The 13,218-nt window shown below is 50.1% G+C and overlaps 1 protein-coding gene and 1 long non-coding RNA gene across 4 annotated transcripts in view; both read left to right on the plus strand.

Moving 5' to 3' along the window:
• Positions 1-13,218, plus strand: part of ZBTB16 (zinc finger and BTB domain containing 16) — a 199,719-nt gene that overhangs the window by 26,280 nt on the left and 160,221 nt on the right. The window lies entirely within an intron of this gene.
• Positions 1,746-12,338, plus strand: LOC106504879. Its single transcript, XR_001298801.2, has 2 exons — positions 1,746-6,765; positions 7,023-12,338. It is a non-coding gene; the product is annotated as an uncharacterized LOC106504879 (long non-coding RNA).

Raw genomic sequence — 13,218 nt, forward strand, 5'->3', positions numbered from 1 at the left:
GGACCTTGAATGGGAGCTGTCAGACCTGGCGCACACCTGTCCTTTCTCACATTCGGGCTCTACCTTTGGCAAACATGACGCAGCAGTGCGCACTCAGCCCTGGGCCTCCCAGGAGTCAGGCCCCTTCCAGGAGAGCAGGGTTTGGAATGAAAGTGCTTTTGTTTGGGGCATTTTCTATGCCCCCACCCCCACCCCACCTGGATCGTCCTTCCCATTCTCCATGGTCCCCAGGTTGGGCCTCTTTAGGTAACACTTCTCACCGTTGGGCCCTCTGGCTTGCCCTTTGTTTGTCTCCAGCAGCGTTTCTGGGTGTGCACCATTTCATGATAAGCTCTGCTGCCGTCTTTTTTTTTCTTCATTTTTGGCTGCCCTGCAGCATGTGGAGGCCAGAGATCAGATCTGAGCCATCATTGTGACTTGTGCCACAACTGTGGCAACGCCAGATCCTTTAACCCACTATGCCGGGCCGGGAATCAAACCTCCGTCCCGTTGCTCCAGAGACGCCACCGATTCCCTTGCGCTACAGTAGGAACTCCAGCTCTGCTGCCTTCTTATGAAACCGTTCATGTTTATGTTTTGTCTCCCCAACTACAGAACAGGTTCTGTGAGGGCAGTGACCGTGGTTTCTCCATCCTTTCTCCCTGTGCCACCTGATGCCTTGCTGAACAGGCAGCAGGTACTCGGTAACTCATAACTGAGTGAGGACTCACTCTGTACTAAGCCCTTCCCCTGAAACTAGCACGCTTCACCCTCACAGCCACCCAGCGGGCTGGGTGCTCTTGGAGGAATACTTGGGGCTTCACCGGTGCCCTCTCCCCAGCTTTAGACTTAGATTTGTCTGCCCCAGGGAGCACCTCAGGCATCTCAGTCCAGCTTTCATCAGGGACTATGTTGACACTGTTCTTTCAAAGGTCACCTGTGACCTCCTAGTTCTCGAAAGCAGTGTACCTTCCTGGACTGTGACATTGACCCCCCCGCCCCCGGCATTTCCTGAAACTCCATCCTTAGAGGCAGTGTGATCTGGAACATGGAACCCTGCAGCGACTGTATTTGCCTCCCTTTAAGAAAAAAATATCTACTGGCAAACCTTTTTTTCTTGGTCTTTTTGCCTTTTCTAGGGCCGCTCCCGCAGCATATGGAGGTTCCCAGGCTAGGGGTCTAATCAGAGCTGTAGCTGCTGGCCTACACCACAGCCACAGCAACGCGGGATCTGAGCCGTGTTTGCGACCTACACCACAGCTCACGGCAACGTTGGATCCTTAACCCACTGAGCGAGGCCAGGGATCGAACCTGCAGCCTCATGGTTCTTAGTCGTTTCGTTAACCACTGAGCCATGACGGGAACTCCGTGGCAAACTTTTAAAATTAAAGAAACGAAGTATGTATACATGTATGTGTAACTTGACCCCCATGCTGTAGAGTGGGAAAAAAAATTTTTAAAAAGAAAAAAAATTAACGCCCCCCCCCCCTTTTCTTTTTACAGCCATGCTGCAGCATATGGAAGTTCCCAGGCCAGGGGTTGAATTGGAGCTGCAGCTGCTGGCCTACACCACAGCCACAGCAATGCCAGATCTGAGCTGAATCTGTGGATTCTTAACCCACTGAGTGAGGCCAGGGCTCCAATCAGCATCCTCACAGAGACTAGTCGGGCCCTTAATCTGCTGAGCTACCATGGGAATTCATGAAATTAAAAATATTTTCAATTGAAGTATAATTGCTTTACAGTGGTGTGTGAGTTTCAGGTGTACAACCAAGTGATTCAGTTATATTACACACACAGCCACACACACACATTCAGGTTCTTTTCCATTATAGGTTATTACAAGATACTGAGCATGGTTCCCCGCGCTACACAGTAAGTCCTTGTTGCTTTTGCATCTTATATATGTGTCTGCCTCTTATTGAGGGGCAGAGGTTTGGTCCCCGTAGTCTGCTTGCTCACCTGCACAGTGCGGGTTGTTTCTCTTGTTCACAGGGAAGGGGATGGACACTGAAGGTGACCCTTTTTCACCCTGTGATGGCACAGGCTCCTGGGGTGACATCCCTGCTGTGCCTTTTCTCTCTCCAGTCTCTTCTTGGCCATCTCATGGTTTCCATGCTGTCCTCTCTGTGGGACTGCCAGATCTCTATTGCTAGGTTTTTTGTGTGTGTGTGTGTGTGTGTGTGTGTTGTGTGTGTGTTTGTTTTGTCTTCCTTGTATTGCACACATGCCTTTCTAACTGCCTGCTGGGTACACCGGTCCTGCCAGAAACCAGAACTTGGTGTATGTCGGGCCGAGTTCAGCCTCGTCCCTCTCTAATCTTCTCTGTGTCCTCACGTTCTGCCAGAGGCTCCCCCCTCTTCCTGGACTGTGGTTTTGTCTGTGGCCTAACCTGCCCTTGGCCTCCCTGGCCCATCTTCTCCCTCTCACTTAACCAGATGGTCATCCCGGTCTCCTAACCAGCCTTCCTGCAGTGCCCCCAACGGTGGCTTGTCACCACATCCTCCCGAAGCAGAGCTCTGGCTGTGTTGCTGCCCTGCTCAAAAACACAAAGTGGCTATTACCGCTTTTCAAGAATAAACTAGAGAATTCTTATCTTGGGGTTCAGCGCTATCTAGGATCTTAGATTCCAGCTATGTTTCTACCTCTTCCCTTACTTAGCACCCCTTGGGAGTAGGGACCATCTTTGTCAGGTCTTTGTTATAACCTCTAGCCCGTCATCCGGCCGTCACAGCTCAGTTTGATGCTGTTGCATTAAACTCTCGTTCCTTCCTTCATGCGTCACAACGTCTCTGCTCATCGAAATGGGTCCAAAGCTTTCCAGCCCGGGCACAAACCCCATCTTCTTCTCTAGCCTTACTGGGTGTATTGTTCCCCTGGCTTCCCATCGGAAATAAGATGCCTCCCTTTGAACTCCCATCCAAAAGAAGTGTGGATAAAACTTGATCATACTATCATTTCTGGTTATTTCTTCACCAAGGCACCCTAGGTTTTCGTGGTAGGCTCTGGGTGCTATTCAGTTCTATAGCCTTCTCTCCTCCACACCTCCCTCCCCACAGCCTAGCACGGTGTCCTGGACATTATAGGTGTTCTGTGAATTGGAACTCGTTGCTCCGTGAATTGGAAGTTGTCTGATGGATGGCGATCTTCCTGCGGTGGACTGAGCTTTCTGAATATCTGCGATGTGCTACTAAGGGTTGGTTAACCATTGGGGCAAAGCTGGCAGTGAGGCGGAACCCAGAAAGTGGGCCCAGGTTCGGGTATTGCCAAAGCAGAGCCACCTTAGCTTTGGTGCTTTTTCTTTTTTTTTTCTGTCCCCCCCCCTTTTGTCAGTGCCAAGTTTATCTTAATTGGCATCTTTATCATGGCAGGATAGTCCAGGCAGGAGCAAAGGGCTGGGGACGTGCAAACACCACGTGAAGTGAGATGGCCGGGCCCACACACAAGGCCTTATTGTACAGGAGCAGGTCTTCACGTGCCACTGCCTGTCTTTGCCCCCTGGGTGACAGTGAGCAGGCTCCAGTGACAGGGGCTCGTAGGATCCTCCTCCCCTTCCCTGGCCCTCCAGCACCCCCAGAGGGGACCCACCTTCCAAGGAGAAGCAGCCCTTGGGGAAAGGGAGGCAGAGAGAGCTTTGCTGGGAATGGCAGCAGGGCTGGGGATGGGGGAACATTCGCTGGTTCTCCAGTTGGGGTTTTCCTATGGGTTAAGGGAACCTAGAAGGGGCTGATGCTGAGGAAAGGGCTCAGACAGGACTCCCCTTTGCCCCTGCTCGCCTGCTGAGGGCAGTGGTATCACTGCATCAATTTCTGTGCCTCACTTCAGTAACTAGGGAGCTCCTTGAGGGTGGGGACCATGGCCTTTTCTTTTCTATTCTCCGCCCACCCCCTTATCTGGCCACCCCACCGCATATGGAGTTCCTGGGCCAGGGATCAGATCTGAGCTACAGCCGGGATCCTTAACCCACTGTGCCAGCCGGGAGTCAAACCTATGTCCCAGCGCTCCAGAAATCCTGCTGATCCTATTATGCCACAGCAGAAGCGCCTCTTTTCTTTACCCCTGTGCCCAACCTGGCACAAGGTAATGACCCATGATGTGCTCAGTGGGTTGTAGAAGTGCCCCTGATCCCTGAGACCCAGGGAGGAATCAGCCTGCTCTAGGCTCCTAGAAATCTTTACCTCTCCACACTGGGCTTGGCCAGGGAGAGACAGAGCCTGCTGAGTTAGCTGGAAGGAGGCAGAGGGGATGATGAGGTAGCCGCAGCCCCAAAGTGCCCACTGGGGAATTGTCCCTTTGCATCTATGCTGTGTGTTCTCTGCAAGATTCATGAACCTGGGGCAGGCATGAGCCAGATCTGGAGACCAGAGGGTTGAGGGGTTGGGGGGCTGGTGGGGGGAGGGCCTGGCCAGTCCTCCCCCTTTTCCTCCTTTAGATTTGGCAGGTAAATTTCCAGGTGTTTGCAGTGAAAAGGTCCAGGGGTTTTCTAGGCACCCAGTGGCAGGTGTGAGTCGATGACTCCACTTGGGGCCTCCCTGGGGGCAGCTAGCCAGGCTCAGGGCAGGAAGTGTCTGATTCTGGGTCACTTGGCTGTTCTTGTTGCTGCTGAGATTGTTCCTATAGCCAAGATCTTTGATCTGGAAAGGATAGGAGAAGAGCATCCAGTTCAGCTCCTGACCTTCTGGCAAGAAGAGGGGTATTAATATTCTCAGGTCCATTTCATGGGCAGGTAGCTGAGGCCCAGAATGATGGACCCACCTTATAACTTATAAGTCCTTGAATGTGGCTCCTTCTGATCGTTTCTTTTGGTCCTGACCATGACTCGCTGTGCATGGTTGGGGAGAGATCGTGCTTCACTGACAAGGTGCATTTTCTGTGGGGCGAGGCCATCCTTGTCACTCGAGGCTTGAGAGGGCCAGCAAGGATGTCCTTGCTCTATATTTGGGGCCTCATGCAGAGAGGGTGGTAGGAAGACAGGGCGGCCTCTTGAACTTTGGGGTTCCTCTGAGTTGAGACCTTGCCTGGCTGGCCCCAAGAGGCTGTTGGTGGCTTGGGAAGCAAAGTAGGGATGCCTGGCCTAGCCAGAGCTCCCGAGTTTCCCTCCACCAGCTCCACATCACAGAAATGCCTGGACTTCCTGGTCGTAAGAGGGGAGTTTTGGGAGTTCTGTCGTGGCTCAGTGAAAACGAATCTGACTAGCATCCATGAGGATGCAGGTTTCATCTCTGGCCTTGCTCAGTGGGTTAAGGATCCAGCATTGCCATGAGCTGTGGTGTAGGTCACAGATGAGGCTTGGATCCCACATTGCTGTGGCTGTGGTGTAGGCTGGCAGCTGCAGCTCTGATTCAACCCCTAGCCTGGGAACCTCCATATGCCATGGGTGTGGCCCTAAAAAGACCAAAAAAAAAAAAAAAAAAAAAAAAAAAGAAGAAGAAGAAGGTAATTTTGGAGGACCTGTGTGGCTGAAGCTTTGTTTTGGGGCTGTTTGAGGTCGGGGTAAGAACTTCCTCACCGGTGGCTTAGAGACCCAGCCTTTTGTCTCTCCATCCTGAGAAACACATTTTTAAACTTAAAAAAAAGGACTGCATTTTCTTGGCTGCCATGGGGGCCAGCCTCGGGCTGTCATAAGAGCAGTCAGAGACGACCTCTATTCTCCTGGCCAAGATAGGGGCGTGTGCCCTGTGGCTGCCCTGTCCTTTCTCATAAGATAACTAATATCCCCACGAAACTCAGATTGTTTCTGCTTTTTTTCTGCTCCATTTTCTCTTTGTGGGAAAATTGAAGCAAAATGTTGTTTGTGCTTATTTGCTTTGTCCTCTCATTTTCAGGTTTCTTCCTCCTCTCCCGTATCCCCGACACCTGCCCTAATAAGGTGGAGTTAGTGACAATCGGGGGTGTTATGGCATGGTTAAGGGTCCTTATGGCCTCCTACCTGGCTTCGGAGAGGACAGGCAGTCGACGTTTAATAAGGAACCTTTCGCCATAGTCCCATGTCTCTCCCCCCCGCCCCCCCCCCCCCCCCCCCCCGCAAGCTTAATCGAATAGCAGGTAGACGTGAATTCTCAGTTCCTGGCCTGTGTCTGCTGACTATGGTCTGAGCCGCTCGGGGGGAGGGGGGGCAGGTGGCCTCAGTTTGGTTAGGGGTTTGGTTGCTACTTCTGCACGTCTTTGTGCCTTTCCCCCTATCTTATCTTGCCTTCTTTCTCCTCTTGATGTTTTTTGCAAGTATGTGGCTACACCTAGTGTGATCTGGATCCTTTCTGCTTCTCCAGCTGGCTGGGTCGGTGTCCTGTGGTTGCGATCAAGGGTGGACTCCGGTCTCCCAGCCCACTCCCTTTCTCCTTGCTTTTGTCCACTTGGCCGGACAAAGAGAACAAAACTAAAGGGCCACCCCTCCCCCTCTCCTAAACCAGCCCCGCGGTGCTGTTCTGCGCTGATCTTCTGCAGCCGTTTAAACAAGGGCTCAGATGCCCCAAAGTCATGGGGACTGGCTGGGCCCAAGCGCCCCTCCCCACGAGAGCCCCAAACCAGCTAGGACCCCGTCCTTCTGCCTTCCTGCCCCGTGGTGCCCAGTGGGCGGTGGGGCCGAGTGGAGCCTCTGCGGTGGTGCTGCCCAGCAGCTCTGGTACAGTAGAGGAGCAGGAGGGCCGGGGGCCGGGGCAGGTCAGACAGGCCTCTTTTATTTACAGTACTCTCTTTCACGGCCCCAGTGAAACAGGAGCCCCGAGAGGCTGCAGTGAAAGGGCACTGTGTTTGTGCACCCAGGCCTTCCAGGGCTTGCTACAAAAGGTGGGGGCACCCGGAGCACTGAAGGGCTTTTTGTCACCGGCTTGGGGTGGAAGGGAGGGCGAGCGTGCGGGGGTCGCCGCTGCTGCTGCTGCTGCTGCTGCTGCTGCTGCCGCCACCGCATGGATTGTGAGCATGTGTGTGTTTGGACGACTCTCCGATGCCGCTTAGAACGAATTCTGTGGGCTGGGGCTGGGTGGGGTGGGGGCTGTGTCTCGATCCTCTGGATTTGTTGTAACAAAGGATTCCTTGCCCCCCAGTGTTTCTCCTGATGGTCCGCTGTCTCACAGGAGCTGTGGTTGGGGGTGAAGCCTTGAGGGGGCCCCACCTTCCTCCCCTCACTCTCCTCTCTCCAGAGAGCAGTTTCATGGATAGTCATCAAGTTCCTCGAGCTCCTGGATCCTCGCAGCTGCCATTTCCTGACCCCTTCTCCCCACGTGATCCTTCTGAGCCTCAGTTTGCCCATCTCTGCAGTGGGGGCACAGAGCATCTACCTAAGACACAGGGTTGTTGTAAGGATCGGCTCGCTCAAGATTCCCTCCTTTCAAACTGACCAGCCGTGGTCCCTTTCTGAGCCTGAGGAGCCACACTGGGGACCCCGCCGAATCTCTCTTCTCGCCTCCCTGGTTCTTGGGGTTCTTCATACTTGTCACCCTCCAGTCTGCCTGACATGATAAAGGGAAGAGGAGGTTTCCAGAAGAACATGCAAAGCATGAAGGTTCGAGGTTGTAGAACAGAGGAAAACACCCCCCAACCACCCCACCCCCAAATTGCCCTTTAAAATTAAGAAGATGAAAAAACCCCTGGTGCCTGCCCAGCCTTGGTAAATTCTGGAAGGCTGACAAGGCTTCCTTCATTGACCCGCTGTGGCTTCAGTAGCTGAGTCCAGATGGGTGTGGAGGCCTCAAGTGTTTCTGCCTTTGCCCTTTAATTATATCTTTGAAACTGTATTGTCAGAGCCAAAAATCAGGGCTTAGTGGGGGCACAGAATGGTTAAATTCAAGCCTGTTCCAGAGAGCCTCGGGCCATTGAGAAGCCATGGGTGGTCCACTGCTGGGGAGGTGGCTGCCCCCAGCTACCGAGGGGCCCTCTGCCTTTCAGCCTTTGTTTTCTGCCCCCTTCCTCCCCTATTGCTGCTCCCACTGCTGCCCCCGAGGGGACTTCCCCCCACCCCAGCGGGGTCCTTGTCCATCTTCCGGAGAGGCAGTTAATAAGCAGCCACGCGTAGAAGGAAGAAGGCGAGCAGAAGCCCAGATAAGGGTGATGCACCTTGGTCTCAAGCGTAGAATTAGAAGGAGCCTCGGAAAGTCTCCTTACCGTGTGCTCATCCCTCAGGCCACATTGGCATTCTGGAAGCAGCCAGAGCCTGGAAAAAGATTGGAAGGACACCGTAAAGGAAGTTTTCCCTCTTTGTCAGGACTGATTTCTCTGCTGCCTGGTTTCTCTGAGGGACTCGTCTGTAAGAAAAATGGAGAATTTTATTTCTCCCACTTAACTCACATCCATTTTCTGGATGGTTTATAGAAAAGACGTCACGCTAGCTCTTTGGGACCATCCTATGGTAGGAATGGTTCTGGATGGTTCTTGTGTTGTCAAGAGATACTTTTTCTTTCTGTATCTCTGTGTGTGGAGTAGTGATGCTGTCATTGGTTCAGACATTGGGCCCTTCGCTGGTTAAACTCTTCAATGTGGACCCTTAAAATATATATATTTGAACTTTTCAATAAAACAGATCTAATTAGATCTTTGATAGTCTGAGATCCTGGTTCATTCACACAAGCCACCCGGAAAGGTTTACTGTCCAGGTGAGGGCACGGACCACCCCGTGGACTGCGGTGTCCTGTGACGCTTTGGGTACCCAGCTCCTGGAGGCGGCTGGGGGACTTAGGCAGACGATGGCAAGTGGGTGGTGCCTCCAGAGAACCATGGCTGCTCAGGAAGTTTCTTTGTGGGCTTGAGCATGGCTGCTGGTAGTCCACGTGGTGTTTTTCTGTGAATTAGAAAAGGTGCCCTTTCATGGGGGGCAGGGCACTCCTACCAGGGCCCGTGACTTGGTGAGCAGGATGCGGTGGGATTTGGTACCTGCTTGCCCCTTAATTGGACCATTGCACGTGGTCCCCCGCCCAAGGGGGCTTCCATGGTTGGAGTGATTTCGAAATGAAAGCTGTTCTAATGAGGTGTTTTGAACCATCGGCGCCTTGGGTGTCTGTGGGTGGGAACAAGAGTTTCCAAAGGTCAAGGCCTCTTGGGGGGTTTCGGGGAGCCCTCAACCAGTCTCGGTGCTGCCTTAGCCCAGGGCCCGCCAGGGCCTTACACCCACCGCACCAGCCTGCAGGCCACCGCGGCTCAACTCCGCATGAGCCAGGGGCCCCTCTGCCTGTTCTGGCATCCTTAAAGCTGCCAGAAACGTCAGGTGGGGTTTATGGCATCCTTTCAGCATGACTGTCTCTTGTGACCGAGGCCAAGAAAAACAACAGGAAGGGGTAGGAGGAATGAAGGACGCCGTGCGCGCAGTCCCGGAAAAGCACAGCATCTTATGCAACCGATTTCTTCGACTTAGATGTGGAGCTGGGGGAAGGAGACCGGTTAACAAGGCAGGATTCAGCCCTTTGCAAGAAGATCCGATGCCCTTACCCCTTTTCTCGTAGTTCTGCTCCCCAAGGCTGGGTCTTTCAAAAGCAACTACTGGGCATAGGCCCGGGGGAGAGTTAAACCCTAGGTCCCTTTAACCTGAGCACCCTTGGGTGCTGTGATGTCAAGGCTCTCTGAAGGGCCCATGGTCAGTAGACCAAGGCCTGAGAATAATTTCCATTTAACTAATTATTATTCTTACTCCAACAGATTCGAAATCTATTTAACTTTTCAGGGTCCCACAGCCTTTTAAATGTTTCAAGTGTATTCTCTCTGATAGGTTACCTTTTCTCTCCCTGTAGGCTATAATTAGTGTCCTTTAGACAAAATTGGCTTAGAATTGGATTTAGAGAAGATAAGAATCAAATTACCAGTATTTATCTTGTAAATTCCAAAAGATCTACTTAAGACACTGTATTAAAAAAGGGGGGGGGGAACGTTTAAAAGAAAAGTTTATTCTATGAAAAAGTAAATTCCTCATAGTCTGAGCATCCCAGGGCCATTTTAATATTAAAGCTGTGACTTCCTTTGGAGGAACAGAAAATTGCCTTTTCCCTTGTCTCAGTTTTTATCTCCTATTGAGCTTCCGAAATATGTTGCCAGGCTTCAGGTGGTGGAGAGCTGAGGTGCTCTGGATTTTCATTAAAATTTGGAGGGTTTGGATTATCTATGAATTGTGGTTTGTGGTAAGACATAACCTTCTAAATATGCCTGTCTTAAAATATACATGCATTTTTTTTTTTTAATCTTGGCATTTTAAGTTATTAAGCTGTTGGGAGATGGGTGAACAGAGGTCTCCTGCACCTTTGCGTGTCCCAGAATGTCAACATGCTAGTTTTCCTGTGCTGCCTAGTACAGTGAGTCCCTAGCAGGTTTGAATAAGATCATGTCAAAAAAATATGCCCGAATTTTTAACACTGTTGGCTCTTAAAGGTGCCAGGCACTCATGGCACATTCATATTGTTCATTAAGCTGTTCAGCTGTGTTCCCTGTACCTGCAAATCCTTCCTTTATTCAAGCCCACTTCTGCTGCTGAACTCAAAACTCTTACCCCTCCAGTGAGGCAGCCTCAGGTTTTGACTGCAGCCCCTGGTTTGTGGCCGAGGTGGCACTTCCCAGGCACTTCTGTGACCGCGTAGGCACTCTCTGCATGGCCTTCTGCTTTAGCAACATGATTGACTGTAGTTTTCCAAATTGGTTCTGCCTTTTTTTTTTTTTTTTTTTTTGGTTCTTATGAAGGTGTTGGCTGTCAAAGCACAAACAACCGATTCCTTTTAGGGGCACAAAAATGTATTTTGTCAGCAGTTCCACTTGTAGGTATGGACCCCAAAGAATGGAGAGCAGGGACTTAGATAACTTGTATACCCATGTTCATAGCAGCATTATTCATAATAACAGAAAGATAGAAACAACCCAAATGTCTATTGACAGATGAACAAATCTGAGGTAAATACATAGAGTGGAATATTATTCAGCCTTAAAAAAGGAATGACGTTCTGACACAGACACTTGGTACAGCGTGGATGACTCTTGAAAACATTATTTCAAGTGAAAGAAGCCACATGTAAAAGGTAAGTCCAGTAGAGTTCCATTCATATGAAGTACCATGCATTTGAGAAACAAATCAAAGAGACAGGGAGCAGGATAGAGGCTTCTGGGGGCTGGGGAAATGGGGGCGGGAATAGGGACTTAGTGTTTAATGGGTACAGAGTTTCAGCTTGGGGTGATGGAAAAATTCTGTGGATGGAGAGTGGTGGTGGTTGCACAACAGTGTGAATGCACTTAATGCCACTGACCTGGTACGCTTAAGAATGGTTAAAAATAGTGCATTTTATGTTATGTCTCTTTTACCAAAGAAAAAATGATTTTATGTGAATTGTGATACCTGCCATTTGAGACAAAATTTCTTGGAAAGCACTTAGCTCATCATACTGTTAAACGCCCTTGGCTAAGTGTTAAAGAAACAATTACCTAAATATACAGTCTTGATTATCGGCTACCAGACTGGCACCCTTTAACCATCGTTATTGTTACTAGCTAGACGGAATATTTCCACTAGGTATTACCTCCCAAGAGGCGTGATTATTTGTTGCGGCCCTGTGTTTTTATTACTCATCTGATTCTAGAAAGGTCTCCCCATTTTTGGCTCTGGAACCTTCTCTCATGACCTCTTTCCAGAGGGAAGGCCGGGGAAAATCTTCCTCTGATTTTTTTTTTTTTTCCCTACGTCAGTAATTTTAAAAAATGTCTGTGGTTTTACAACACAGGGAGGTTTCAGTGAGGAAGGAAATTCATTCCGGGTTTGCAAACTTTCTGAAAATTATGGAAGAGGTGTTTATGCTTTTCGACTCGGTACCTGTGTGGTCAGGGTTTTAGAAGCTTTCTGTTCCCCCTCTGTGGCGTGCCTTGCCCACCCCAACTGGTTGCAGATGTAGCCAGAGATCTTGCGAGCTTCTGAGCAGAAACTTTCAGCTCCTCTTAGTTGGGTTTTTATGTAAATGACAAATTTTCGAAGTCCTAAGGAGATGCACAGTGAAAAATCTATGCCCAAATGAGTTGGCATCTTGAGATGAAAATATCAGCTCTGCAAATGGAAGTTTCCTCTACGCGGTGGTGGTGTGGCAGCCAGCAGCCTTGTTCTGTGCTTCTGAGGCTTTAGTGGCCAGCCAGGGAAGGGACGAGGCTCGCCGTATATATAGTACCAGGCGTGTGGGCGCCTTGGCGCTGATCTGAAAAAGCTTAACTTTGGCATTTCTGGGTTTATTTTAAACCTACAACCTTTAACGCCAGACACAGAGCTTCTTTCCCACTTAATGTAACCATACATTGATGGCTTTTAATTAGTGTTGGATCTTTTTTGGTGTTTTGCAGCTTGGGATATATAAAAAGTCTGACTTAAATTAAAAAAAAAAAAAAAAAAAAGCAAACTCCAACATTCTCACGAAGCACAGGAGCTTTTGAAATCCTCACCACCTCACTCCTCCCCTCCCACCAGTTCCTCTTTATTTTTATCTTGAGTCAGGTGGGCTGCAAAGCAAGAGTCCAGTGGAAGCCACGGAATAGATGGAGGCAATTTCCTTATACCGTTTTGGCAGAAACGAAACGTTGGTATTTAAATAACAGCGGTGGTGAGCTGGATTTTCATGGCATAAACATAGTTGATGAAGATCAGTAAGCGCCAGAGTCATGGGCTCTTGGCTATAGGATGAGAGGGGTGGGGTTGGGCCTGTTCCTTCAACACTTTGGAAATGCTAATGATCACTTGTGGTTTCCAAGCCAGAATTCCTCATATTGGCTTGCACGCCGCCACCCCGTGTGGGAAGCCTCTGTGCCACCGCCGAATTCTCCAGTAAATATTTCAGACATCCTGGGCCCTGCTCTCTTTCCCCTGCAGTAAATTACATATTAAAGTAGCCTGGTAACTGAGCACTGGTTGCTGTGAGATAAGGGCCGGGAAATCAATATGTTTGCCATGTGGCTGCTTGTTTATGACACCTGCCTCTGGAACAGTTGAGCAATGTTTTGTTTGTTAAGGCTGCATTTCAGAAGCTTGTATCCTCCTAAAACAACCTCGATCTTACTCGGGGAGAGCGAGGTGCTACAACAGGTATTGATTTTAGTTGTTCTAAGTATGGAATTGCCCTTCTAAACAGCCTGATTCCACCCCCACCCCCGCTGCCCCAAACCTTGAGAAAAGGGAGGTAGATACTCTTGATCCCCCGAACATACAGATCCCAAATCCATCATAGAATGTTTATGATGTGGTCAGTTACAAGAAGGAGGGTCGCTTATAATAAGGAAGCGTAGGTGTTGTTCAGATTTATC

This window comes from Sus scrofa, chromosome 9, assembly GCF_000003025.6.
Source record: "Sus scrofa isolate TJ Tabasco breed Duroc chromosome 9, Sscrofa11.1, whole genome shotgun sequence".
Classification (NCBI taxonomy): domain Eukaryota; kingdom Metazoa; phylum Chordata; class Mammalia; order Artiodactyla; family Suidae; genus Sus; species Sus scrofa.